At 44.1% G+C, this 20868-nt stretch overlaps 1 protein-coding gene across 1 annotated transcript in view; it reads right to left on the bottom strand.

The window, feature by feature from the left end:
• The window catches only part of FAR2 (fatty acyl-CoA reductase 2), a 169792-nt gene extending 151189 nt beyond the window's left edge, over window positions 1-18603 (bottom strand). The window contains exons 1-2 of the mRNA XM_067531016.1: window positions 18311-18603; window positions 3139-3222 (exon numbers count right to left, since the gene is read on the bottom strand). The gene's annotated coding sequence lies outside the window, so the exon portion shown is untranslated. The remainder of the gene's footprint in view (window positions 1-3138; window positions 3223-18310) is intronic.
• Between the last annotated feature and the right edge of the window lie 2265 nt (window positions 18604-20868).

Here is a 20868-nt window from a genome sequence, read left to right as displayed (position 1 = left end):
TGAAACCCAAAACTATGTGAAACTCACCTGGGCGATGAGAAGAGAGAAAGAGCTGAAGATCTGTAAAATAACCAGAAGTTCACAGTACAAATGCCCATCAGGCTAATATTGCTCAAAATATCATTATGCTAGCAATAAACTTAAGTTACCTAGAATGGAAGCATTTGCTATATAGCATGGCAGAAAAATCTCTTATCTACCTCACTGCTCATTTCTCCATGCAGTCTTTTTGGCTCTCCTTAGCCAAATTTGTTAGCTGAAATATCACATGAGCCACTCCAGTATAAGCTCCAGAAAGGTGCCTGCTTTCCAGGAAACCAGATGCCTTAGTTTCCCTAACAGACCCAACCATTGTATCCACATCAACATCCAGGGATCCTCTCAAACTAGATATGCGGGGCCTTCTTTCACCAAGCACCCAACCCAATGGACAACAAGTCAGCTCTTCTTGCACGTTCCAGTTCCCCTAAAAGGAAACATCTTCTCTTTCTGTGTGGTTTTAAGGGGCCCAGAGCCCCTAACGTAACCCCTTTTATGTTAACCCTTGTGTTGACAAGCCTCAGCAGGTTCTTTCCCAGACTGAACAAAAGATAACCCAAACATATAGATTTTGTCCAGATTCACCAATCAGCAGGTTATGCTAGAAGAAAGTCACATGGAGTTTAAGATACACAGGAACCATACATTCATTTCAACATCTACATCATTTTTTTCAGGTATAGCCTAATAATCAGAAACCTAACCAATACCACAGTGCTACCAACTTTCATGATATCATAACGAGCCTTGTGATGTTTGCTGTTTTATTTAAAGCGCCCGCTCCAGCAGCCTTGTGATTACATGAGGATCTCAGCTTTCATTAAGTTTCTAGTCCTAATGGTTCCAGAAAAAAAGGTTGAAAATGTGACCTCTACCCTGAAGGATCAAGAATCAGAAGGCAAATGAGAAGAACCAAGGGCCTGATTCAAGATTCTTGACCATCTGGAATCTGCAAGGCTAGGGTCATTAGACGGTGAATATTCAAGGTGAGCACCCTCCTGAAGCTTTTACTGAAAATGAGCAGGAGTTTGTTTGAGTAAGAGCTCCAGGAATGGACCCTCTGTTCACATACTACAGTATTTACTAAATATTTTAGGTATGTCTTGTACTTAGAAAAAGAAAAAACTGTAATAAACTAACTACTGCAGGTGATACATTTAATATTTTAATGGAACCCACTGAATGAGTCACCGAATACAAATACAGTCAGACTGCATACTGCTGTATTTCTCATTTCTACATGAAATGTATTCTATTGGCACTTGCAATTTTACCAACAGTCAGGACTATACATTTCCTTCACTGGGCACTTTAAATTGTTCTGTCAGCCTTATTAGTTACATCACCCAATATTCATAATTTCCAGATTTAATAAGCCAGCAGAATTTAATGAAAAACAGTAAAAGCTTTGTCTTTGAATTTTGCCAGATTACCTTTCTGCAGTTCAGTTTATCAGCAGTCTGCAGACTTCTCTGTTCTGCACTCCATCTAGTCTCAGCAGGCAATAGGAATGCAAGTTACAGGCATATCACATATCCCTTTTTTTGAGTAGTTCTGAAAACAATCCACTTTGCAAAAACAACACCTCCTAACACAGCACTATGGAAAGCAGACCAAATTCTACATAAGCAATCATAGCTTTTGAAGGATCAGCTGTATTACCTTTGACCAAATTCGTGAGTTTAGAAATGATATTGTCACTTAATGAGTTCAAAGAGAGACTTTTCACTCACTAGTAGATAAACTAACCCCTACATTTCCTTCCCTAAAAGATTTTCTTCCTCTGCACATGTTTGATTTTTTGCAAAGTTGCACACAAGTGCTCTGCCACGGTCATTGTTTTTTACATTTTTAAAATCACATTATAGCATACTAGATCCTCAACTGATGTAAATCAGTGTACCTCCTATAGACCAATTTACACCATCTGAAGATCTGACCTGTTATTTGTAAAATAAAAACCAAGTATTACAATATAAAGTCCTTGAGAACTGAAAGGGTTATAAGGGGGCAGGGTTATATATGGGCCTCTCAACCTCCAGGACCCATATTAATCATGGTTTTGTACATATGAGTAGTATGCACTAACAAAGAGCTCTGTAACACCTAACGGTCATGGTCTGGTGTTTTGTAGGTTTCCATTAAGACCATGTGATAAACAGAAGAGAAATTGTGGATCACTTGGCCACTTTTTCCCCCCCCTTTTTTATAACTTTCTATTCTTGCAATAATCTTCTGCAGTGGACAGATACAAGTATCACACAAGTATGATATGTACAAGTATATCTGATGGCTCTGGAAAACTCACATAGTTCCCACTACTAAACACACTGCTATCAGCTTTGTTACAAGTATGCAGGTTAAGAAAGCCAACACTGTGATGGGATAGTCATCTCCTGTATTCTCTCTCTCTCCTCCAGAGACCAGGGATTTTATTTCTTTTCTACATATTATTATGAGAGTGTATTTTATTCTCTTTTTATAGTCCAGTAAACTAAACACTTCAGTCTAGTTTCTCTTGCGCTCGCTGAACTAACTGTTCCATCACACATAGTAGACTTCAGGGGGAGATCAACCAAGTTCTGTCCTGTGGGTTTTCACTCACCTCTCTATAGTTCCTTGACACTTTCCTCAAGGGGAACATGATCCTATTCCCTCTTGCTACCGCTGCTTCCCTGAAGACACATGGGCATGAGGCACTCAAGAGGAGTGCTGATAAACTATTGTCCTTAGACAGAAAGTCACTTCAATAAACCATCCCAATTCTCCCACTCCCAGGTCCAAGCAGCTCTCATGTACAAGGTCATTCCCAAACCAGGTCCCAGAGTAGATTGCACTGCTGGCCAAGTCAACGGGCAAGCCATTATAATGCAATTTGAATCAAATTGGAAAGAAACCAGGATAGGATTTCAATTTATTTCGAAGCTACAGATAAGATTCTCCACCATTCATTTGGGGCAAACTCTTCTGGGCCTTGGAAGCTGGACCATCCAGAAATGTTTCAAAGAGCAAACATGAAAATACTTAGCACTAAATAAGCTTATGCATTTGCTCCCAGTACAAGGAGCCTTGACTTGTGATCAAATCTTGACTACTTACCGTTACATGTTCTCGGTTACCTCCTGTGCTGTAGCAGCCGTTACACAGGGATTGCACAACGTATTCTGTGAAGTCAGTAGCAGGCTATATGAAAGATAAATATTTAATTTTTAGTTAAGGCTCAGATTCTAATACCCCTGCTCAGGCTGAGTAGTACCTTACTCTACCAGTAGTCCTACCGCAGTGAATAGTTCTATCGACACTAATAACAGCGGAACTACTCACAAAGTAAAGCACTACTCAGTCTGAGAAAAGCAATCAGAGTTTGCCTCTTGACAATACATCTTTAAGTCCCAAACAGGATCATTGAACATTTTTACTCTCCAGGTGCTAATTTGCTTCCTGTATTTATACATCCAGCTATGGCTCATTTAATTACACTCCACTGTTGGCTTTTTTTTAGCAGTTACAGCACATTTGGGCATGGGCACTTGTTCCACAAGAATTACAAGGCTCAAATGTACCAATGAATTGGCCCCTAGCAGCTTATTTTCTCTATGAAATCTATTTACATGCTACCTAACATATCAAACTATTTTTATATCTGCCCCCTCAGTAATGTAGCCAAGTCCACAATTATCGCCTGGTAAAACTATCCAACTGTTGTGACAGAGACACAAACATACACACCAACTGTCCTCTCAATGAAACCACTCTAACAGCTGAACATGCTCACAGCTAAGGCGACAAGCTATAACCAATATATGAAAACCTGAGATGCAACAACAAGGAATGTGTCTCTCTTCTGGTGACAACTTCCCACATCATCATTAGAAAAAGTTGTCTAGATATAAATGATTTTGCTGAACTGCAATCTAGTTTATGGTGAATTTTTTCAGATTCATCCAATTACTCTTGACATTAGGCTGTTCCGTTCCTCAGTATGCAGTTATATTTTCGTTTTATTTTTTTTCCAGGGCAACAGCAACTTTTACTGTTATTTCTCTCCAAACCACGGAAATGTCACTATGGTGATATAAACCATAGGAAATCCACAGAGACTCAAAAGGTTGTTTTACATATTACAACTTCACCTCTGACACAGCTTTCTAACAGAGGAAATTATAGTAAACCAACAGCAAAGCCCAAATGTATGATCTAACCAAGTGGGTGTAGTCTAGGAGAAGTTAATAGCCGTTATTGTACTCACAAAACAAATAGCCTGAACTAGAAGATGAAAGATTGCATGTCAAATAAAGTTCACATTTATAGACACAGGGATTGTTCCCCAAAGCAGGTAATGCCAGCTACAGCTAACAGTGCAGAGGGTAAACCAGAGCCGTCCAGTCCCAAACCACTTCACTATCGGATCCAGCAGTGAATGTCGGGCCCAGTAGGCACGTTATAACTCAGCTATCCAGGACAAAATCTACATTGGTACTGCCTATCTAAAAGGGATAGTTTTAGGATCTGTAGTTTTAAAGAGACTAAGTGTCCCTCGTTCCTGTCTCATACAGTTGCTAGGCACTGCCACTTTAGACACTTTTTGGTTTTCTATCAGCAATACAGGAATTCACTCTCTCATTTGTTCTGCAGAACACTTTGAAAGGGAAAAAAAAAAAAAAAAAAAAAAAATCGCCTTCCCTCCAAACCCCATCTCAAAACATTTCATTTTGAAGACCACCAGCGCTCACCCAGACCACTGGTGGTCAGAGGACCAGAGTGTGTGATCCATCTAGTTAAAACATTGCTACAAATAGAGAGCAGCACTACAGGAGGAAAATCTAGTTCTCAACCACCAATGCACAGAACATCAAATCAGCTGGGGACCTCTCTTAGGTAATTATGTGGTACCATTTGATGTAGCCTCGCAATCTTTAATGTATTTAGCCTCACAACAGCCCTATGAGGTAGGGACGTACAATGGAACCCCGTTTATCCAATCTAAGTGGGAATGGAGCCAGATCGGATAATCAAAAATTGGATAATCCGGAGAATGGGCAAAGAGCTTCAGCCCCAGGTGGCAGGTTGTCGGCCCAAGCCCAGCCATCCGGGGCTGTCCGCCTGAGCCTCATCGCCCAGAGCTCAGGCTGTCATCCCCAGTCTGGTTGGAGAACTGGATAACAGAGGCTTGGATAAACGGGATTCTACTGTACTCAAACTGCATTGCATTTTACAGAAGGAGAACTGTGGAAGTCTGACGTTAAGTGACTTGCCCAAAGTCACAGATGTAGGGCTTGTCTACATACATAGCACTGCAGCTGCGCCGTTACCGTGCTTTAGTGAAGATGCTACTACACTCATGGAAGAGCTTCTCCCATCAGTGTAACTGATCCACCTCCTTGAGAAGGGGTAACATAGTGCTGTCTACTCTGCGGGGGTAGGCCAGTATAACTTCGTCACTCAGTGGTGTGGATTTTTCATGCCCCGAGCAACATACGTTTGTAATGTAGGCTTGGCCAGAGCCTGAGACAGAGACTAGAACCCAAGTATGCAGAGTCTCAGGCTTCAGCTCTAAAAACTGGACTAAGAGCAAAGGACAAAAAAAAAAAAACCAGGACTTGTGAAACAAATATGACACAAAAGGTTTTCAGGCAATTCTTCTGAGGTCTTCAGAACAGTTGGAAGGAAGAAGAAGAGCAGCATACCACTTTTTGGCAGCCTTTCATTCCTGAACTACAGTTACAAATGACTACCTGAGATATAATACAGTGGAAAAATCAGGCCCTTTAGGTATCAGGTATCAAGAAAACTATTTTCAAAGAATTCAGCACATCCTGGATAGAAGGCACCATGTAAAAGCAATTATTATTTCAGAGATGTGGGTGGGAACGGTAGAGGATTGCATTTAGCAGATACATATTTCACAAAAAAGTGTGCATGGAAGCATCCTATTAATCTGCAAATGCAAGGAATTAGAACTACATCAACAAGTGGAATTTATACAAAGCCTTCTAAAACAAAGTGCAGTCAGCAGAGACCCTTTGAGACAATCCCAGAGGTGTGAAGACATGCACAAAGAACTGGAGAAGAAAAAAAGTTACATTAAAAATCCTAAAAAACAAAAGAATGTTGAAACTTGCATTACATGCATGATGCTTAGAAGAATCCCATTTTCTGTTTGCTTAGAACAATCAACCCCCCAATTGGAAGAATCAAAATTTACTTTCCACCCATCCAACAAGCTACTCATTTGCAATTAAGTATCCTGGGAGCTCTGACCACTGGGACCAATTTTATTATTCAAATTATTTATATATAGATGCTGTTAGTATAAGCAGCTGTGCAATATGCAAAAACATATATACATATGTAGAGTGGCAAACCATAGCAAAAGGCCTAACAGCTAATGTCACAGGAGTACACAAAGATGCACAGAACAAATTCAAAATGAAGAGCGGCCCTTATAGTTTGATTTCTGCACAAAACAGCTTAACTCAGAAGTGAGTGGGAGGAGAAGAATGCAGGAGTTGGGCAAACAATAATTGGTAATGTGATAGGTGGCAAAGTTATCACAAACACACCGGAACAATAAGCACAGTCAGAAGAACTCGGGTGGAATGCAGTGAGTGGGAAGAGGAGGAGATGTAGGGGTGGATCCGTGCAGAACCTTTAAGCCCAAGACAGGGAACTCGAACTGGATATGAAGATAGAAAGGAGCTCAGTGAAAGGATTTGAGAAGTGGGAAAAAAGACATGATCAGGCTTGAGGATGAAAGTGAAGCACGACCTCCTTTCCTCCCAGCTTCCCCACAAACGGCACCAAAGAGCAGAAGAGGAGGAAAATCTGCCCACCAGGCCGCTACTTGCTAAAACGCCTCCTCTGACACTTCGCCAGTTACACTCATTCTGCATTTCAGAAACACGCCCAGGGCTTAACTGCATATACACTCAACGCCAAGTGCCTTTTTGGGACCCCACTTGCTGTTCAGTGGCATTTACAAGCAAAATGCTGCTGAAGGCAAGTTTTCATTTTCAGCTGTAGCTTGTCCAGGCAGCCAGGATTTTAAAATACTGGTTAAATCACATCAGCACCTTCTCCGTCAAGGATGGAAGCCACACGACATTCAGGAGTTGTCTTCCTGCCTGAAATCAAAGCAAGGTTTTCAAGCACCGAGAAGCAGCAGGGCAGCCTGCTCTCCTCTTACCCAACCACTACCTTTGCACAGTTAGAACCAACATTGCAGCAATCTTCATTTACTGCTCTGAGTTTCAGCGAACATGGCTCTGCCACGCAGAACACATTGTGGCCAGGTCCCTTTAGCAATGACACGCTTAAAAAACCCCGACAAAAAAAAATTACCACAAATTCAAACACTGCTGCATCACTGCTAACGAACACAAGGGAGAAGTGACAACGGCCACGCAGCACGTTCCAATCAAGCGATCTGACAATCCATAATGCCTAAGCCCAACCTCCCTTCCACTCGGGTTTTATCAATCAAGATAGCCAGTCTGGGATCATCTTGCATTGAAATGAGGAACACAAAGCTACTAGGCTTCCAAGCCAGCTCCAGCAAGTAAACTCAACAAAAAGAAACATACAGTAAGTCCCACATACCCCCAAAATATCCAAGCCAGTCTTACATGTAGTACAAATTTAAGAAGTTTTTTAAAATAATTTTGACTACAAAATAGTTGCAGGCACGTTTTCTTGCTGGCAACCACATTCTGAGATCCAGGATGACCGTGGACCAGTCACTTATTTAAAGGTTTTTTTCTTCTTTTAGAATATAGTGGATATTTGAACACCGGATAAGATAACAGTGAAGTGGGTTCCTTTAAGAAAGGGGTCTGTATCTCACAGCTTTCAGCAGCACAGGATGCATCCGTAGCCACTGACATTAAATTTTATTAAGCAGCAGAATATTTGTTATTAAAGGACTGGAGGTACTGTTGCATATAAAGGCTAGGATTCTTCCATATTGAAGTACTGGGCTGTTGTCAGTGCTGGGAAAGCTGGTGTTTCAGATATTTTTAAAGTGAATTTAAGGATAATTAGATGTGCCAGAGTGACACCCTAAAGACGGAAGTTCTCTATTTATTTTCCTTCAATGGTACAACACAGATAGTGACAAAGAGTGTCTGATCCCAAGACGATCGTATGAAGTCCTCTGTTGCAGGTTTGGAAGTGGCAAGTGATGCCCAGTCAGGACCTTTCAGTGGCTGTGGAAGTTCTGCAAGAACTCACCCAAGTGTCCTCAGCATCAAGTTTTCAGCTGACGGAGTGCTGTAGCCAGCAGATCAGGAATTACTTGCATCCAAGTTGCGTATCATCTGGTACGGTCACTCAGTAGAAACACTGCTAGACCTAAACGTTTGATGACCTAGAAAGGCCCATTTTGAAGCCAGTTTCTGCTCTCTGTGTAGCATGCTAACTTGGTCCCTGTCATTAACAAACACTTTGGGGAATTTGATTATGCCTGTATTTAAAAATAATACCCTTTTAGCAGGCCTGCCCATGCCAAGGCAACTTAAGAATAGGGCCATTAAGTTCCCTTCCAAGCACGAAGAAGGCAAGAGAATGCATGCTAGTAGTATGCATAGCCTTATGGTAGCAGAGAAGGGTCAGTGAAGTGCCAAACAGAAGGTAAGTCTGTGGTTCAGATGAGAAGTTAATCCTTCATTAAGGATGCAGTTCAACCTCTCAATGCCTCTGTCAGCCTGGCTATGGCAGAAGAAGGTAAAGGAGGTGAAATGCTAGAAATGTCAGGCAGTATATGGGGACCACTGTCTGTAGCAATAGGTAGTGTATCCCGTCAAGTTATCAGATCATCTAGGATCCTCATTGCGTCCTAAGACTTTATGGCCAAAACTGGAAAAAAAACTCAGACATTTAGAGATTGTGGGGAGGGTGGGACAATTAGTGAGCAGGTATTTGAGGGTATGTGGAGAAATTCCCCAAAACGTGTGTTAGGTATGGTGGTAATTTGGGACTGCAAAGATTTGCCACTTAGTTGACAGGTTCTCAGAATTTGACTAAATTGACAGAGCATAAATGTCCTGGAACTTGAAAAAAACCAACAGCTCATGTGCTTATTCTAGATGAAAGCAAAGCCATGAGCACAGAATGCAGCAAGTCCCATGCCACGCAATCATCTCAGACAATTTGTCCCAGAGTAACCCAATACGGAAAAAGGCAATGAGCACTTAAAGCAGATAACCTGCAGCAGACTGTCTCATTTTATGCCTGTAATTCAGAGTCCTGACTTCTACTAGAGGCTTGTTTTAATTTCTCCTGAAGATAGCAAGCTGATGGAGTCTAAGGAGAAGTTCAAGCAGCTCCACATCAAAGGAAGAATGCATGCATGAAAAGGCATGACAAGTACAGTAGCCAGAATCAGAGATTTCCCCTGAAGAAAACTGAAACGAGTAGTTAGAATAATTAAGTGGTTTTGTCCAAAGGGGAATATACTGGACCCAGCACTAGACTGCAGGGCTATCAGTGTGGTTCTGTGTGAATACCACAGAATCTGCCAGAAAAGCAGACAACCCATTTCTCTGCTGCCCACAAGCACTGAGGTAAAAGCAGTCAGGTTGCAACTGTTCCCAGCAAGGGAAAATCCAAAGGTATTCTTCTGTCACGTCCAGATTAGAAATATGGACAGAGACAATCAGCTGAGGAGTCAGGTTTCCTGTGGTAGACCAAGAGTATTTATCTAGGATGGAGGCCTCAATTCACTGTCTGGAGATCAATACAACTCCAATTTCCTCCTGAACTTTCTGGATAACAAAGCACCTGGGCACCTCACATCAATTGCATTCAATAATGGTTCAATAATGATGAATTAGGTAGCTGAGCAGAGACTGGCTTATAAACCACTGGAAACCAACAATTCAATGCATGACCTGTGAAACCCATTGACTTGTGGTTGTGTTATGTGGCTAAGAGCACCGATTCTGCAGATGTATGAACAAGTCCAAGGTTGAAATCCTGCCTCCTATGAAATCAATGGAAGTTTTGCCAATAATTTCAACCAAGGTAAGATTTCAACCACGGTACTGTAAGGCCCAAGGAAAGTCAGCCTGTAAGATGATGAGGATGCCCTCCGTTTTAAATCAGGTCTTCACAGCAGTAAAGGAGTCAGTCAAAGAAATATTAGTCCTATTGTATTTCTTAAAGGCTTGCCACAAAATGTGAAAGTGCTTCAAATGAGATGCTTCTGAAGATTAAAACTAAACCCTGCATTACAGAATGACCTTAGATTTACAAGAATGGCTTGGAGCAGAGCTCAAGGTACACAATTACTGATATTCTATCCCAAAACGGGTGGAAAGGATCATTCATTCTCTCCCTTCTACCACTGCCTGAATGCCATAGAAAATTAGAAGTTATACTCTGCTTTGTGTAAAAGAGATGGGGTTGCTGGTACTTCCACGAAACACATGAAGGTGGGGAATTACATAGCTGGAACCAAAGACGCTGGAGTAACACTTGGGACTATAGTGTCTCTGGAGGACTGTGCGCTGGAATACCAACATTCACTGTACCTGTGAAAAATGCAATCTATTCTATTTGTATATTTATACTGCACCCATCTCCGTGGCATCTGCACTTCACTGCCATCTTGTAGCACTAGGAGAGACAGCTACTGCACTTTGGTGAAACATCTCATTACAATATAACATCAGACTGGCTCCAGGTCACTAAAACAAAGCTGGCCACTGAACCTTCCATCTCTTGTCATGTTACCATTACACTGCTTGGAAAGTACGGCTAAACTATGAACAATAAGCTATGCTATATTTTAAACTAGCAACAAATACAACAAAGTAAGAGGGTAGGCATATGCTGTCACCATAGTCATTCAGCCCTTGACTTCTTCACTAAAGACGCCAGTGGTATCAGTTAGAGTCAATTGTAGCACTGGTTTGTGTGATATGGGTAGCGAGAACTGAGACCACCTTATTTCACATATACCACCAAGGAGAAGTTAAATGGAACCAAATTTTGGCTATGACCAACCTAGGCTGCTCTGTATCCCATTATTCACCCTCCAATATATTCAACTCTGTATTCTACAATATACAATATATTCTACAGCACACCATTTTATAATTGTATCAAAACCAGTGTGCTTCCACTAACAGAAAATGGAAAAAATAGTTACCAAGTGTGTATGTATAGCATAGGGATCTCTCTCCTGAGATTTACTAAGAAGGAATAAACCAAGCAGCATTTATTTCAGCAGATGCGACAGCACTCTTTTGCAGATGCTACAGTGAAAGTAAGGAACCTTTCATTCCTTTTACTGAAAGGCTTTGCAATTGTTTCAAGACAGGTAAAAAGCAAAAGGTTACCGTCAATTTTGGTTGGTCCCAAATTTAATTTTGGTATAAGATGGCATTTTACACTAACATGGATAGAAAATGTTTCATGATTTTTTAATCTAAAAATGTATCTTTTTCTTTTATTTAATTGTTTATTATTTATACCTCATACATCAGGGTGGGTAGTGAAAATAAACTCCAATACCAAATGTATACTACCATACTTCTAAAGACACTATGCATTATCAGCTCTCCTGCACAACACGTTTATTAAAGAATGACAGTGGAACTAGGGTTCCCAAAAAATAGAGGCCCCAATTTACCAACCTGAGTGCCTAAAGTTTGGCTTCTAAATCATCAGCAAGCACCCAAACAAAAGTAACCATACACTTCTAGAAATCAAACCACTTTTACTTCAGGGGCTGAATACTGGCCAAGTTCAGACAACCCTACTCATACTGAATAGTTCCTTATGCCTGAAATAGCCCTACTGAAGTCAATAGGACCAATCTGGAGTAAGGCCCATATGCCCAAAGGATTTAGGCACCTAACTCCTTTTGAAATCAATGGAAATTAGGCACCTAAATATCTTTGAGGATCTGGATGTAAAGTACTACCTCATGTAAGTGAGGATATCAGAATCTGGTTCAATAGACTTTGGCCTTGATTCAGCAAAACACTTAAGCATGTGCTTAACTTCAATGGGACTTCCACATGTGGTTAAGTGCTAAGTTGAATCAGGATCATAACTTTAAGTACCACCCTTATATACACTGACTGGTTTATTCTTCAAGTTGTCCCATTAACTTCAGTCGGACAACTTGAGGAATAAGTTACTTCTCAGTGTACACAAGGATGACAGAATCAGGCCTACATAATAAAATTTAAATACAGGGAAAAGCTATAAAACACAGCCTATGGGTCCAATCATTCCACTTTTATTCTTGGCAACTGGAAAACAAGAAAGGGAGGTATGACAACACAAATTGTGGAGGAGTAAGGTGCTACTCGCTGTGAGCAAGAATGAAAGAATCTAGCCTTTTGTGATTATTCACACTTGCATTCCCATTTGTACGCATGTACATTCAGGCGATTGTATGTACAGATGAATCTTGTGGACAAGAGTGAGACAACTTTATCTTAAGTCTGAACATGCTTGTAGTCAAATTGCAGAAATTCTTGCCAAACCTTCAATAGTGCCCTGGTGTTTTAATAAAACAAACTCATTCAATGATTAGAGAAAAGAAAAGGATTCCCAGTGCACCCATAGTTACTCAACAGGAGATTAATTAGAAGAGTGTGTTGTTGACTAATTACTGTGCAGAGACACAATTAGCCATGATTTTTTATACCATGTTCGGTATACAGTCATCACACCAGGGGTATAATCTTTTTCTGAGGGGCCATCAGTCATTTGGAAGCACTAATTTAAAAATAATTTGTTAAAAAAAGTAGAAACAGGATAAAATGCTAACTCAGATGGTCACATTTGGCAAAACAAAAAAAGAAGGGGGGGGGGCATAATAAAAGGCAGAATATGACTCCGTTATAAATACTGCCTGTAATAGCAAAATGAAAATGAATCTGCGCCAGATGTAACTGAAGACCAGAGTTAGCAATGAAGTGGCTACCATGGACTCTAAAGCCATGTTGGAATTATGCCAGAACCCAGAGGGATTGAATCCCAGTAGCCCAAACAGGAGTTCTGGTTCCCTGAGAGAGAGAGATCAGCCTACATGAGAGTGAATACTTCACCATGATTGTGTAGCTAATTTCTGAGGCCCTGAGCCTTCGTTCTTATGGGATAAGATATTGCCCAGCGCAAGGTTAGCAGCACTGGGCCAAAACCTGGGTTCCTACAATGAGTCTTTTAAGGCCCTGATTCAGCATGTGCTTAAGTCCCATTGTAGATAAGCACATGTTTAGCATTTTTCTGAATCAGCCCAAAAATCCACAGAGCCAGAACGTAATACCCTCACTTACATTGGGGTAGTGAGACTGGCAGTAACCAGAGAGAGATCAGAATGACTCTGTTGCCTGATAAGGGGAGTCACATGCGTTCCAGGCCCTGCTCCACATCAGGCATAGGAGGAATTTGAACCCAGGAGTCCCATATTCTAGGTGAGCATCCAACTACCAGGCTATTCGGTAAAGTGGCAGTGACGTGTATAAATCCCTGTGTATAAAGTCTAAGTGACTTCAATGCTGTTGACAGCTTTACCCACAATGCCTAAAATGTTGAACCGATTGGCTAATTGTAGACTATGAAATTCAAGCTAGGCTGGGCCTACTTATAAAATGATATTCCCAAATATCACTAATCAGAAGCATATTGGAAAAAGTAAGGTGGTGGCTGGAATCCCTTCCAGAAAAAAGAAGTGAGTGCTTCTTATTGCACCACACGTGCCGTTTTCTTTACATGTCTGGTATTTCATCATAATTTCCTATGATTAATGGCCCCTCTTGACTGAGCAGCCTCCCTAATGAAATTATATTCTCCAATTAACTCATCTATACTTATCTTCTGATGAATGCCACCTCAAGTATTAATCTAGTCTCAACTCAACAAACCCTAGCCCCCTTTTGTTGGGAAAGGGTGGAACTTTGTGACAAACAACTGCTGGAATGTTGATTAAACAAAACCCAGGAGGCTAACACTTTCTTAGAAACATGGAGGTCTTTCCCCTGTTGCTTTTGTTTAGACTTCCTTTGTTCTCTCTTGTAATTACCAAAAATGCTGTGAAAACACTAAATTAAGGAGTATAAAGAGGAAAGCAATCCCACTAGCAAGCCCGCTTCAAGCATTCCAGACACAGAACGGTCATCTCACCCAGCCCTTCTTCTGAGACTATGGAGCCAAGCTCCCGGGGAAGCTGTCAAGAACTGAAACCACTGCCCCTTGCCTGCATTGGTGAGGAAAATTGCTTCTGCAGCTAATACATACTGAATTTTTGGTTTGGGGGCTCATTTTATAAGTGTAGTAATTACAGCTTTTCTGTCATTATCGAAGGAGTGTCATGTCAATTCCTGAACGCACTAACAACAGATCCAGTTGGTCAGGAAACACTAATCAAAAACACGTGTCCAAATTCAGACAGAGAGCACAGTGAATAGAATGAGGAATATGCAATTATCCCCCCCGCCATTTTCCCCTAAATCCAGTAGAGCCAAATAATCTGTTCACTGAAAACAAGCAGACATCAACCAGCAGAGCTCCTGACTGAATCCCTGATCCCACAGCCCACCACTTCCCGGCCCTGCCCGCAAGGCCCAGCTCCTTGCTCACAACCGGCAGCCTGGCTCCCTCACTCCCATTCCAAACAGAAAGTTATCTTTCCCCTGTATTTGCATGAGCATTTCCTTTTATGAATCAAAATAAACAGTCACTAAAGCAAATGTACAAATAAAGGAGGGAAATAATTTGCTTTATGTGGGATGCAGGTGGAAGGCCCATGTGACTAGGGAGACCTGACTTCCCACTGGGGCCACAGAACTGTGTTCTACAGCAGGTCTGAAGAGCAGTGGACCAGCGAGTCAGTGAGGAGCTCAGCCGCTCACTCTTGCTCCCCTACTCTGCTGCAGTGACCACTTCTGTGCCTTCATCTCACATTATCCATGTCCCCATAACCATGCCCTCTCCTTCCTCACAACACTTACGTCTTCCTCCCTCATGGTCATTAAGCTCTGCAGCGGAGTCCCAGTCCAAAGTGTTACCACAGGCCTGTGAGACCAAGGCTGACCTCTGAGAAACTACAGGAGGTTGATCAGTCTACAGAGTTGCCCATATAGTAGAGCTTCAAGTTGAAGGCCTTGCTGTCAGAGACGCACAATTCTCCTGCTTTCCTGGCCCTCTCTACAACCCCAGGGATCCTCTCTAGAGATTCACCTTGACCAACTCACATGTTGTCCTGTTTACAGGAGGGATTTTTTTGTAGAAGTGTTCATTAAAAGTATTTAGCCACTGTGTTTTAAAATGACACCTTTCCCCAGGCTAGACAAGTCGTAGCAAAGGTTAGAGGGAGGGAGAAAGTTACAATGCAAGTTGTCAGACACCAACAGCTTGCAGTTCCACTGCAGAAGCAGATGCCCCTTTTAGCATCTGCAAAGAGCAGTCGCTGATCTTGTGTAACTCAGGTTTTCCTGAATGAGTGGCTCTTTACATGTTAACTTTACATTTTCCAAATGTGGCCTGACTGAACTATCACCTGAATATGCATGTGTGTGGGGTTTGTGGGGAGTGTGGTTGTTTAACTAGAGGAACCCTCTCAAAATATGAAGAGCACAGGGCAAAATTTCAAAAAGGGAGTATTTTCAAACATTGCTGCTAAAAAAGAAACTGGTATGGTACTAAAACTTATTACACAGAAAGTGCAATGCTGGAATTATTGTGTCAATTATGGAGACTAAATTCAATCATTAAATTATATGAAAGAGAGGATTTAAACTAGTTTTAAGTGCAAATCTCAGTGCAACCTTACCTGAGAAGTCACTATGATTACCCCTATGATACATGTACCTCTCTTTAGTCTATTATATAGACACAGATGCACACAGAGAAGCAATTTCCCTGTTTAGTAAGAAAATTGCTTCAGCACTCTAGCAATAATAAGCACAATGTATATTGACTGCTAGCTACATTTCAGATACTGTAGTTTCAGATCAAAAGAGCAACTATAATATGTGCCTGGGTGGAACTGAGAAATCCAGAGTGCAGACACCTTGTAAACTGGCCAGCCCGCAAAGGGGATGCCATAACTGACTTCTGATTGACAAGTTCCTAAAAATTCATGAGTTTTGTCACACCTTTTGCATCTGTTTATAGTTACATTCCCTTTTGTTTTAACACCAAATCAAATAACAGACCTGGGGGGAATTTGGGGGCATGTTTTCCCAGCATACAGAAAACCTTTACAGCGGTCAAAAAATTACAATCCTACTTGTCAACATGTGTGTCTAATCTGCTCACCAAAGTTCTGTGATTATAAAACAATTGAATGGAGCAATACCTGTTCAATTTATTATTACAAAAATAAGGCTGTGTCTGATAATTTCCTGCCCCTCCTTTCTAGCTATGTCCTTTAAAGGCCAGAGGTAAATTAGTTATTACTACCCAAAAAAGTTAGCCCTTTAATAGTACTTCATCACCATGCATCTCCAAAGTGCTGTACAAACACAGAAAAGACAGATGCCTCTTATTTCTGGGGTGGGGGGCCTGAGAATAATCTCAGATCTCGGAACAGTTAGGATCCCAATTTAAAATTAAGGATGTCTTCATGCTGAGTTGAAAAACGTATGCCATTTCCTGGAACCTACCATAGTTGTAATAAAATGTAAGCAGGAGTAGTGACTGTGGGGTTTACACGCCCTCCTGTGTATTAAACAAATCTAACTAGCCTATAATACACAGCTTGGACATGGCTATTCTTTATACTGATGGATGCATAGGGAACAATTAGGGGAAGTAGGGCAAACTGCGGTTTAAAAGCACCTAAAAAAAACCCAGCACCATGTGGTGCAATGAAAAGACCCAAAGTCTATATCCCCCCCGGAGCAAATCTGGAGGCTGTGAAACAGAGCATGACTCTGTGCTCCTGACATTCCCGTCCTCCTTCATGTGTCTGCACCGCATGTGTCAGTCTCCCAAGGAGAAGCCAAGGAGAGTAACTGTACGGCGTGTGCGGGGGCTGGAACTCGCCAGCCTTGGCGTGCCCATCGCTGACCGGAGTCACGGGCGGTGGAGAGCCAGGTACCCCCGCAGCCCCGTGCGCATGGGCTTCTGCACGCCCGGCCCCTCTGCTTGAACGCGGAGCGGCGCACCCACCTGTTACCCAGCCCGGGCCGGTCTCCCTCTCAACCCCCCACTTACCCCTCAGCAGACAGTCACCAGCCTCCGCGCAGCGCTGCTCACTCCCGAGCAGACCGAGCTCCCGCTAGCGCGCCGCCCCCGCCGCCCCCAGGCACGCCCTGCGCGCCGGGCCGCCTGGAGCCGCCCCGCCCGGAGCCGGCTCTGCCCCGCTCTCCGCCGCCCTGCGCGCGCTCTCTGCGCCGGTCCCGCGGGATCGGCCGTGGGTTCGAATCCCGGGCTGGCCCCGTTTTCCAGCCGGCTGCTACCTTCGGTGCCGTTGTTTCACAGCAAGTCCTGGCTCCTCCGAAACGCTTCCCAATCCTCCCCCGCCCCGCAAGCAACCCTGGGCGGGGGGAGCGAAACAAACCAAACCAAACCAACAACTCTTCCAAGCAGCCTCTGAGACTGTATCTCCGGCTTTGATTGAGCCGGGGGGCATGGCACGGCATGATATTGCACGGCGTTGCATTGCATTGCACTGCATGGCAGTATATTGCATTGCACGGCGTTGCACGGCATGGCAGGATATTGCACGGCGTTGCACGGCACGGCATGGCACGGCAAGATATTGCATGGCATTGCACGGCGTTGCACTGCATGGCAGGATATTGCACGGCGTTGCATTGCATTGCATTGCACGGCACTGCCCTGCCCTGCCCTGCCCGTCTGTGCCGCCTTTCGCACTGACCTGAGCTGGCTGCCGCCTTTGCACGCACGCACACACACACACACCCGCCCCACAGGAATCAATGACGGGCGGGGGAAGGAAATGTAAGCTCCGGAGAGCAGGCCGGCGGCAGACACACCCGCAGCCCAGCCCCGGGCTCTGCCCTCCTCCCGGGCTCGGATCCGGACCCGCCGAGCTGCAACTGACAGCAGCTTCCCGTGGCTCCCAGGGAAAGGAAAGCCGGGGGCAGGGGCCAGGGGCGGCCGGCTGCCCGGCTCGGGTGAACTCTAGGAACACCCTCCCTCCCTCCTTCCCCCGCTGCCGGCCGGGTGCGCAGCCAGCCACCTTCTGCCCCCCGCTCTCTGCCCCGGTGCCCGCGGCGGGGCAGGCGGTGGCGGTGGCCGGGCAGGCGGGGCTGTCCTGGGCAGCGGGGGCCGTGCCTTTCCTTACCGCGCTCATGGAGCTCCCCCGGCGGCTGCAGCGGGGCGCTGCCCGGCCTCGCGCTCAGCCCGGAGTGGAAGTTCGGCCGCGCAGACAGACGCCAGGCGGGAGGGGGGACAGACGGACGGACACCCAGCTGCAGCTGCGCCGGGCTCGCCTCCCGCGCTGAGCAGCGCCTCTCTGGCGCTTTTATTAGCAGCAGCAGCTCCCGGCTGCCCGTCACATCCCCGCTTTACAGCGAAGAACACGCGGGGGCCCGCTCTCCGGACCAGGAGCTCCGGGCTCCAGCGCTGGCCGGGAGCTCCCCATTTCTAAGCCGTTCATCCCGAACCGGCAGAGGCAGCGCTACCCCGGGGGGCCCAGCCGGAAGGCTGGCGTGACCCCTGGATCGTGCGGCTCATTCCATCTCCCCCTTGCAGCCAGCGAAGGTCTGGCGTCTTTAGCACACTCCTCTTCCCTCCAGAACGATCCCCGGCGTTGGTTTGGGTTTGTTAATGACAAAGGCGGTGCATGCCCGTGTTCTCGTTAGGTTCAGGCACGACAGGTAGTTGAGGGGGAGGGGAGCTACCTGCTAGACTTGGCCAAGAACATTAGTTGTCCTACTTTCACTGCAGCACCAGCTGTGCTCTTCAGAGCCAAGCCCCTCCTTCCAGCCCCTCTGTGACAGCACTTACACAGTGCTCGCCACCTCCCGGGTCCGTCCAGAACATCAGTTAACCCCCACCTGAACTCGGAGGCCATCTTAATCTAATCATTTATCTGCCATCTACTGACGTGAAACGGGTACAGAGGGATGCTGCCTGGACTCACCCAGAGAGTCAGTGTCAGAGCTGGGAGTGGACCCCAGACCTGCCTTCGGACTGCTAGCCGGCAGAACTGCCATACCAGTACAAAGCCATATTTGAAAACCAGAAAATGCCACTCACTGGGCTTTGCAGAAGAAGGCCCATGACCAGTAGTATTTCTTGTCTAAACACCCACCAGTGTGTCAGGCACCACGCAGTGAAATAAAGCACTCCACACACTCTTCTCTCCAAAGGGATTACACTCTAGGGTTGTAATCTTGCAGACATGTTCACAGAGATCATTGAGATTAACCACCACTATTATTAGCGTATGGTACCACCCACAATGTTCTCTGTGCTTCCTACACATTCAAAAAGGTTTGGTCCTACCTCCAAGGATCTAAAGGCCTAAGGACAGGCAATTCGATTGCTTAACAATCAACCCTCAATTGTCTACTTTACGTCTAATAGTTTCCTATAAAATGTGTGAACCCCAGTTTTTAACAATCTGTCCCAATTTGTATTAAGTTTAGACACTCTGGGTACCTGAAGAAGAGCTCTGTGAAGCTCCAGAACTTGTCCTTTCCACCAACAAAAGTTGGTCCAATAAAGTATTACCTCACCTACCTTGTGTCTCTCATATCCTGGGACTAACACAGCTACAACAACACTGCAAACAACTGAGGACAGACAGAGATTAAGGATTTGTTACTCAGATGCAAATCAGAAAGGAAAGGGAAAAGGGTGAAGCAGTAGACTGAGGCAAGGTTACCAATACAAGATGGTGGAGAAACTTGGCAGCATTAAACATATTGTTTAGATTTATTTTGTAATTTATTCAACATCACTACTTATTCCTACTTACTATTATGTCCTGACCTCACACCTCCTGCCACAATTTTTATTGCTTTTTCTATGGACCCTTCCTTTTTATAGGAAATAAAATAAATCTGGCCTCTTCCTCTTTTAGGCCCCTTTGTCGCACTGGGATCCAACAAAAATGGAAGGGTCCTCCCTAGCAGAGCCCAGCATGGCACTGAAACTAAAGCTGAACTATTTATTTTCAGCAAACAGTAAATTTGCAGAAAAATGCATTTTGTGGGGAACTCAAACTATTTGTGACTTCAAGTTGAATTCAGCAAATAAGTTTTGGCTGAAAAAAGTGGATTTTTTTAAAGCCAAAACAGTTTGTTTCACTTGTTTTGAAATTGGTTCATAGAATTCAAGGCCAGAAGGGACCATTGTAATCAACTAGTCTGGCCTTCTGGTGAAGCACTGGAATGGGTTACCTAGGGAGCTGGTGGAATCTCCATCTTTAGAGGTTTTTAAGCTGTGGCTTGACAAAGCCCTGGCTGGGATGATTTAGTTGAGGTTGGTCCTGCCTTGAGCAGGGGCAGGACTAGATGACCTCCTGGCATCCCTTCCAACTCTAATCTATGATTCCGTGAACCAGTGTCTACAAGTCCCCATGCACCGCCCAGTTCAGATGGAATTGCCAGACTTCCACGGTGGTTATTCAATTGTCCAGATTTGCACCAGAACAGTAGGGCCGTGCCATACACGCCCACGCTTTGCCCCTTTAACTTGGTGGCAATCTGTTTCCTGAACCTCATGAAGGAACCTCCCTAAGCTCCTAAGACTCTCTGCTGGCTTGTTTTATGTTTATAGCACTCTCTCTTCTTTGTGGCCCATTTTGCCACAATGCCAGCATTTAAGTGAGCCAGTCTGTTTATTCTCCCCACCACTGCTCAGAGGTCTGGTTTTATCAGCCAGACATCGCTT

Source organism: Emydura macquarii, unplaced genomic scaffold, assembly GCF_026122565.2.
Source record: "Emydura macquarii macquarii isolate MOO-44397 ecotype Brisbane River unplaced genomic scaffold, CSIRO-AGI_Emac_v2 contig_3122, whole genome shotgun sequence".
Classification (NCBI taxonomy): domain Eukaryota; kingdom Metazoa; phylum Chordata; order Testudines; family Chelidae; genus Emydura; species Emydura macquarii.
This window is presented reverse-complemented; position numbering and strand designations above follow the sequence as displayed.